We start from the raw sequence: 8,541 nt of genomic DNA, 5'->3' as shown, positions 1-8,541 counted from the left end.
AAAAATCAGCTATCGCAATTATTCGATAGCTTTTTTTTTTTTCTTTTTGGGTCATTGCTCTTGATTTCTACCACAGTAAGAGAAAAAGAAAAAAAAGAGCAAGAAGAATTAGATGTAAAAGAATTGGTATCTAAATTCAGGTACCCGTTGGTCAGTTACCTGCAGAGGAGGACGGAGAAGAAATATGGAGGCGGGGAATCAAAATTTAGAGGCTGCCAAATTAGTAGTTTGTCTTTTTAATTCTTTAATTACATTTTTTTTTTTTGTCAACACAGGGGTGTACGGGTCAATCCTTACGGGACCCGACTAATCCCCTGCGGCCCGGGAGAGGAGGCCCTACTCCACACCGAGCACATTAACAACGAGACTCGAATCCTGGATAAATCAGAAAGGTCGCCATACCCTAAGGAGGAGGAGCGGACCGTTCAAGTTATTCCGTGGGGGCAGAAGACCGGCCACGTAAGGTGGCAAGTTTGTGGGAGGTAGGGGTTGAACCCCTGACCTCCAGCATCACTCAATAGAGTGATGACCACCGGACCAAATGGCCAGTGGCTTTTAATTCTTTAATTACCTGAAATAACCAAACCAAAACTCGGCTAGGGAGAGGGGCATTGTGGTCCGTGCTCCTGTTCTTGAATGATGGGTCATTTTACTATGTGGTTTACCATGCTGTAGAAATAACAGAAAAAGAAAAAGTCCATGAGATACTACGGCCTTGTTTGACAGATAAGCATTTGGATTGGTTATTTTTTTCAAAAAAATAAGTTTTTCAAATACAATGTTACAGTAATATATAATAACTCAAAAAATATCCTATCCATATTAGTATATCAAATATTTCAAAAAAAATTTTATAGCAGAAATTTTTCATATACACTGCTACAATAAAATATTTCAAAAACACCCCCCAAAAACAGCTAATCCAAACGGAGCCAAGTTTTTTGCCAAGTTTGTCTGTTACAAGTTTTTTAAAAACTTTAACTACAATAACTTTAAAAAACTTTTCAAAGTTTTTAAACTATACACTTCAAAATATTCAAAAAAAAAAACACACATCAAAAATTTTTTTAAAAACTTTTACAGTGAACTACACTAAAATTTTAGACAAACACCCAAAACACTCACTTGCCAAACGGGGTGATGTTGTGATGTAGCACATTGTAGGTTATCTCCTTCAATACATTATATAATTCACAGCAAACAGAATCTCCTTCAATACTTTTAGAGGTGCAGGTTTTGTTTTTCTTTTTTTTTTTTTAAGCGAGAGGACTTGCAACCTGCATGTGCTGGTACGGCTGTTCAGTGTAGTCTTCTTTTGCCTTTCTCACTTCTTCCCTATGCAAATGTCCAAATGACCGAAAGGATAGTTCCTTGATTCATGAATTCCTCAAGACTTCTAGCTTACAACATTTTCCATCTTACCGCTCAATTCAACTCTCCCCCATATTTGGGTACCGTTGTTTGTGTGGGTTCTTACATATTTGTTGTGCCCAAATTATGTGACGCTATCTCTTCTATACAATTTGAATTTAACATTATTGGCTTATTTTAGGTCATACATTGTGTGGGACGGATGTTTCTGACAAATGTCCCTACTCTTTGTCGTTAAATAAATAACTACATTTAGTTCCTAAGACTGTAAAATTTTCATTTTTTTTTGGAACTTGTTGATTGAATTCATCTACAAAAAGTGACTATAAATGATAACATTACTAAACGATAAACACAAACATAAGAATTCCTAAAATCAAGAAGATGGGTTATCCTTTAATTTGTTTGTTTTTATTGTCGCTTAGTTGTAATGTAATGTAATGTCACTCGCTCAGTATAGAATTTTCCTAGTTGATTATAAGGTATAACTAGAATTTATGACTAATCAAGATAACTTACCACCTTTTTTACACTTGCTAAATCCACTGTTAACTCTACTCTATAAATATAATAAGGGGAAGGCCATGACATGGAGACAAACGTAATGCAATTCTTGATAGAAACTCTGCTCCATATTGGCTTTGATAAATCATAAAACCGATGCTGATTCTCTAGTATGTCGCTCCCATCCAATTTATACCTTTATCAGCCTTTTGGCAAAGATCAAGTGTAGTATCTGTTCCCATCCAACTTTGACTCCTAAATGGAAACAAATGCGCACCCAAAGTAATTTAGAGTTGATCGATATCATGAGAGGAATTATTGTCTTCAAACTTCATTGAGGATTGTACACGTTTAAAATGCGTTCAAAATGAATCCACAATTTTGTCTAACACTTACTGAAAATTTAGAAATTTAGAAACACTTAAGCTCACACATGAATGATAGAAAAGAAAGCACACAAGTTGCAATTGATAGAACGAGAGGGCACAAGTTGTACAACCTTGAGCCGGTGTCAAAGCCTTTGTAAATTTCAATTTTGTCAAACAGCAACTTAAAAGCATTGACACTTTAAATATTATATCCTCATAAAAAAAACTATTATACATTACAAAAGAAATTACTGTCATCGAAATGGCTTAAAAGTAATAGGAAAATTTGCCAAATTGGTCCTTCACATTTATAGAAAAAACTTTTTAGCCCCTCATATTTAAAATTAGACACAATAATCTGTAAGATATATAAAAGTCTACCCAATTGCTCTCAAAGCTCGTTTTTGCTCACTTTACCATTCAAAAAACACATGCCTCTCTCACATGTCCATAATTTCAAGGGCAAAAATGGAAACACATTTTGTTTCCTTTTAAAAAACACAACAACCACCAAAACCCTAAATATAAATCGCAATTAAAGAAGAGAAATTTTAACTTCTTTATTCTTCAATATCACGCCGACAACAGTGTCAGTGACAAAGGTGCAAAGATGATATTGTTTTTATCTTATATGCTTCGTTTCCTTTTTAGACTGTAGTTGAACTCTTGTTCAACACAACTAGCAAAATGCATATCCAAGAAACATGTAAAGCAACCCAAAGCAATTTTTCTTTTCAAATTCTTCTTTCTTGCTTAGCTTCCAATCAATCGATACCCTTTTTATGCTTGTGATAGAAGATCAATTTTACTCGTTAAGAATATACTTATTTTGCTGTCGATATAATTTCCTATGCTTAAAATTGTGCAAGAATGATCTACTTAGATAAAGACATGGATTGCTCCTGTTAGCTACTTATAATTGTGCAGTTCTTAAAGGGCAAACTTTTTTAACTTTTCCTTTCTATTTCCTTCTATTTTCGCTACATTAACTGACTTAGGACTTAGGAGGGGTAGCTCCCATGGTATCTCTCATTATCAAGTCTGATGAGTCCAATGTGCATATTCAAGCTTGTTGTGGCAAGGTGGTCAATGTAATTTGTTTCAGGACGTCTTTGAATTTCTTTTTGTATAAGTGCCGGTACTCTCTTAGCATAAATATATAACTGGATATTGTCTTTATATACCGATGATCATGTACTGGATATTGTCTCTCCCTAATTTGGAAATGAATTTTATTGAATGTAGATCTATAGGGAATTCAGGAATGGTTATGACCATATTTTTGTGTTATTTCAGGATTTTGAAATATGAAGATGTTTTTAAGAGATGTATGATGAAGTGTTGTACTTTTGAAGACAAGCACATTTTGGAATATATGAAACATCTTGTAATTGGAGCGAACAATATTAAATGATAAAGTTTGTAGAATTTGACTAAAACAATGTATGATACTTTATTCTACTGTATTGTGGAACTATATTTTGTTATAATATTCGATTTTAGGATATTTGAGCATGATAATTATTGTACCATGAAAAAATTGATTTCTGGCCTTCATATTGGTGACTTTTTGCGACGTGAGTTTTTGTCGCATGACATTGTGGACATTTTGTGGCGCATTTTTTGTGCCGCAAGTAGAGTGGTGACATTCAAATTGGCATCGCAAAGAGCGATGCAAATACATGAGACGTATTGAAAAATTGTGTTGTTCTCTTTTGTAACGGCTACTTTTGTGACACAATTTAATTCCGTCACATTTGTGCCGCAAAAAGGTTTTCGCGGCGATTTTTTGACTTTTTGCAGCACAATTCTGGCATCGCGAAAAGTCAGTTTTCTTGTAGTGCCCATCCAGTTTATGTTATTTAATAATAATGGTGTTAACTTTAAATGGGGTCTTTTGCTCCCCTTTTCCCTCTTAACATTTCAAATTCACTTCTGATTTTGAGTTGCAATTGTGGGTGTTCCTGGTATTTGATCATAATTTAAGGCTTTTTTTTGGGTTTATTTGCTTATTTATGCTGCATGCCTATACGATTAGTTTATATCTAGTTTGGTATTATGCTTGAAGTATATTGGTTTCAGAACATGCCATGGAACCCAGGGAAATCCGGATTTAAGGCTGCCAAAAGGTTCGGTCCTAAGGTAACTAAAGGGATGGGTGTTAAAGCTGTTCAGGCAGCATGTGTGAAGATGGCAACAAATCAAAGTTTGATCAATAAAATCAGACCTTTGGAGGTGAAGTTGGTTTGCAATGATGATCCGCCTGATAATGAGGCTAGAATTAGGTTTAGTTGGGAACAGAAAAGACTATTCAAGGCGGACTTGAAACTAGGAGGAGAGAAATATCTGAAAGATTTGGCAAAGTTGGAAAGATCTGATAAATTGGATTCCTTGTTGGATCCTGCATTGGAGTTATTTTCCATCTCTTGGACCAGGTGTCCAAGGGATGCGCAGTTTACAATATGACCAAAGCAGTGGGGATAGAAGAAACAAAGAGAGATTTTTTGGGCTCTTTCTGTGGGACTACTGAAGATGACAATGTGAGGATTTTGATTAGGACAATCGGGCTCTTAGAGCTTATTGAAGAAGCCTTGCATGAGTTGGAGGCAAAACTTGGTATGGTCGACCCTAATGGAAAGAAGGGTGTGAAAGTTGTTGGGAAGGCAACAATTGAAAAATCTTCAAATTCTGGCGATGGCAATGGTGATAAGGAAGGAGGTTCTGGGGTTCCAAGGAGAGTGATGGTCCCAGCGCTGAGGAGGTTAATGGTGATAATGAAGGAGGTGCTGATGGCATATCTGGCTTGATAGATGTTGTACTTGATATTTTGTAGATTAGGCTAGAACCTAAGTGATGGGATTTTATCATCAGTTTTTTTGGTCAAATGTTAATGTAACTTTTGAAGTTTCTCTATCTATGGTAGAAAATATTTTGAAGTCAATTTGGGTCAACCCTTTCGTTGGTTGAAACTTGAAAGACAAATGCTTTAAATTAGCAATTCTATGGTTCTAGTAGTAATATTTTGTTGTTTTGGTCGATTTTTTTTTTTCATTTTGTTTCTTTTTCATCTCTTTCCTTTTATCTTTTCCAATTATTTGCCACTGCTCAGATTGATCATATATTTTATAGATGTTTCTAATTGATGCAGTTATTACTAATTAAAATACTATTCTTGACCCCAAAGGGCTCTCAAGATTAGACAACTTGATAGCCCCCGCGTGAATGGTCCAGCGGTAGCGCCTCTCACAGGTGATCCTTAAGGTCTCAAGTTCGAGTTTCCGCTCCACTGGATTCCTCCGCGCATTTATCGTGTTCAAGTCGGGTTGGGGCGCCGGGTCCGGGCCACAGGGGATTAGTCGGGCCCTGTAAGAATTGACCCGGACACCCCTGTATCGACCAAAAAAAAAAAAGACAACTTGATGGATTTATTGGTAGTCGGGTTACATATATAATAATCATAAGACCCCCTTTATGTATGTAAATTCCTCTACTTGGGGGTGACTACGAAAATAATTTCAAGAATTCAGAATCTTACATAAGAGACTTTTGCCCTCAGGGAAATGTAAACAACCTGAGGGGGATGCTTCTTTAAGCCCGCCCGGGCCCCCCGGGGGGTTCCTTAAATCGTAGTTATCTGCACATTATGAAAATTTTGGTAAATATATCAGCTGAGATATAAATCTGCAATATTCAAGCATTAAATCTGTATGGGGATGGCGATTTGAGCTTGATGGGTCAATAATGCCAATTTTTGTCGGTCAACGTAATTTGACAAACATAGAGGAGAATGCTTCTTATTCTGGGCCAAAAAACAGTAAGATGCACAATTCCTTATCTCATCCAATTTTTCTTATGGGAAAATTGGTAAAAACTTGGTTCATATTTTACTAAATGAATTTTTTCATCCTTTACTTTCAAATTGTTAATTTTACGTCCCTTACAAATTTACGTTAGCAAAATTTGGTCCGAATCTAAATTTTCGACCACTTTTTAGCCGGAAATCACTATGTTATCTACATGTAATCATTTTTTATATACAAAAAGGTCAGATCTTACTTTTTTAACAATAACAAGTTGTCAAATCTGTACAATAATAAATATCTGCTCAAATTAAATACAAATTTTGTATCTAGTGGTAAGCAGGGTCGAATCCACAGGGACTGAGAGAAATTAACTTCTTCTAGAGTTCAAGATACGGTGGATTTTATGAAAATAAACTAAACTACTTGAATATAATAAATAGCTAAAAGTAAATGGCAACTTATTAAGACTCAAATAATATTGAACAAGCTCTAACCAAGAAGCAACTTCGGAAATGGTTCTCCTAATTGATCATCGATGCAAGAATAATTCCACTTACAAACTGATAAACAAACTATAACCACCAAACAAGCGATAACGGTCAATTTTTCCTTAAATTATCGACAGCCAAAGTATGACCGTTAGCTATTACCCTAATTGCGAAATAACTCTAGGTATGACCGTAGAGTTCAATTTCCCAATTACCTTATGAATTAGAGAAACCCTGTTCTAACCAAACAACACACTATAAGGGTTGTTTCAAATTAGCCCGTATATTTCTCTGATACAAACCCAATCATTCCAGTTACCACTAATTTAGAATAACTAAACAATTACAGATATAATTATTCTAATTGATTTTAGGTTATTGAATTAATCTAAAATTTGAGCCCAGAATAATTGAATAATACAACAACCATAACATAAAACAGGAAATATACGAATACCAAAAAATAATAGGAAAGAGTAAAATTAATTTGATCTCACAATTTAAGTTGAACCAAGTCCTCCGTTATTCATTGATTAGAAAAAGAGATTTAGTTGATCTCCGTTGGAACTATCTCACGCGAAATTGCAAATTCAATTGTTGAATGCATTTTCTCCCAATTGAGATGATGAAGGCCGATGGAATAAGAAAAAACACAAGATAAAAGCAAGTCTGTCCTCTTGCTTGTGGCGGCTGACCTCTCAAAAGCTAAGTTAAGTCACCTAGTCTCGATTGACTTCTATCTATACTATTCAGCTGCAACCAACAAGAAAGGAAATCTACTAATTGTTAAGTTTTCTATTCTTGCTAAACTACTATTGTCAATTCAAACCAAACAATCAACTAATGGAATATTTGGGACCCCACGTTGCACTTCCAATTGTCAGTAGGATATCACGCGTCATTCTCGAGTTTCCTGGACATGCTAAACCCTGAGTTGATGCGGCCGCGCCAAATAGCAAATGTAGTGAGGAATTTGTACCTTTTTATCACTTTTTGTTCCAACTTCCTTTGATAATGTTAGAATCCACCAATTAATGCACATTTGATGATAGATTGCAATTTTATCATTTATTTTATAATTAATTTCCTCTATTACCTTACCCAATGTGGATTAATTGTCAGATTTTACTCACTTTTGAAAATTTGTATTTATTACAGATATCATAAAAATATGCCAATTTGACGGTTATCAGGAGAAGAGTATTAGCAACAGTCAACAAGGGGAGAATACTTCAACTCTGCTTCCTTATCCCATGGGCAAATACCGCATCCAGGGACACTTTTGAAAAATTGGAACTTTTCTTCTTTTGATAGTTTCCGAAGAGAGAGGAGATCGAGAAGGATGGGGAGTCTTCCTTTTTCCTCTGGAGAGCCGCATAGTAGAAGTAGTAGGAATTAGATAGGAGAAGGATAGCAGACAATTTGGACTACTGTAATTTTTCTCTTGACTTTTTCTCTTTTTCGTCTTTAGGTAGCTTTGCTCCCTCGTATGTTAGAGGGAAGTAGGGAAACAATTGGGCATTCTTGGATTTAGCAAACTCTTTGCTTATTCTTGATTAAATCGATTTACTTCATTGACTTTTGGAGGAATGTCTTCGACAATTACTTCTGAATTTTCACGTGGGTTTCTCTCAGGATGAACTAAATCTCTTTTTCTAATCAAGGAATTACGGAGGCTTTGTTTCGTCTAAAAATTGTGAGATCGAATTAATTTTATCTATTTCTCTTATTTATTGGTATTTGCATATTCTCTGATTGCAGTGCTTATGGCTGTTTAATTAATTGATTATCTTGGATCCGGATAGTGAATTGATTTAGTAACCTATTGCCAATCGGAGTATTAAATCTGTAATTGTTTAATTGCTCTGAAATAGTGACAACTGGCATGATTAGATTTGTGTCAGGGGAATATGCGAGCTAATCTAAAATAACCCTGGTAGTGCGTTATTTGATTAGAATAGGTCTCCTCTAATACGTAAGGCAATTAGGGAATTAAATCTTACGGGC

Source organism: Coffea arabica, chromosome 1e (genome assembly GCF_036785885.1).
Source record: "Coffea arabica cultivar ET-39 chromosome 1e, Coffea Arabica ET-39 HiFi, whole genome shotgun sequence".
Classification (NCBI taxonomy): domain Eukaryota; kingdom Viridiplantae; phylum Streptophyta; class Magnoliopsida; order Gentianales; family Rubiaceae; genus Coffea; species Coffea arabica.
Note: the sequence above shows the minus strand (reverse complement) of the source record.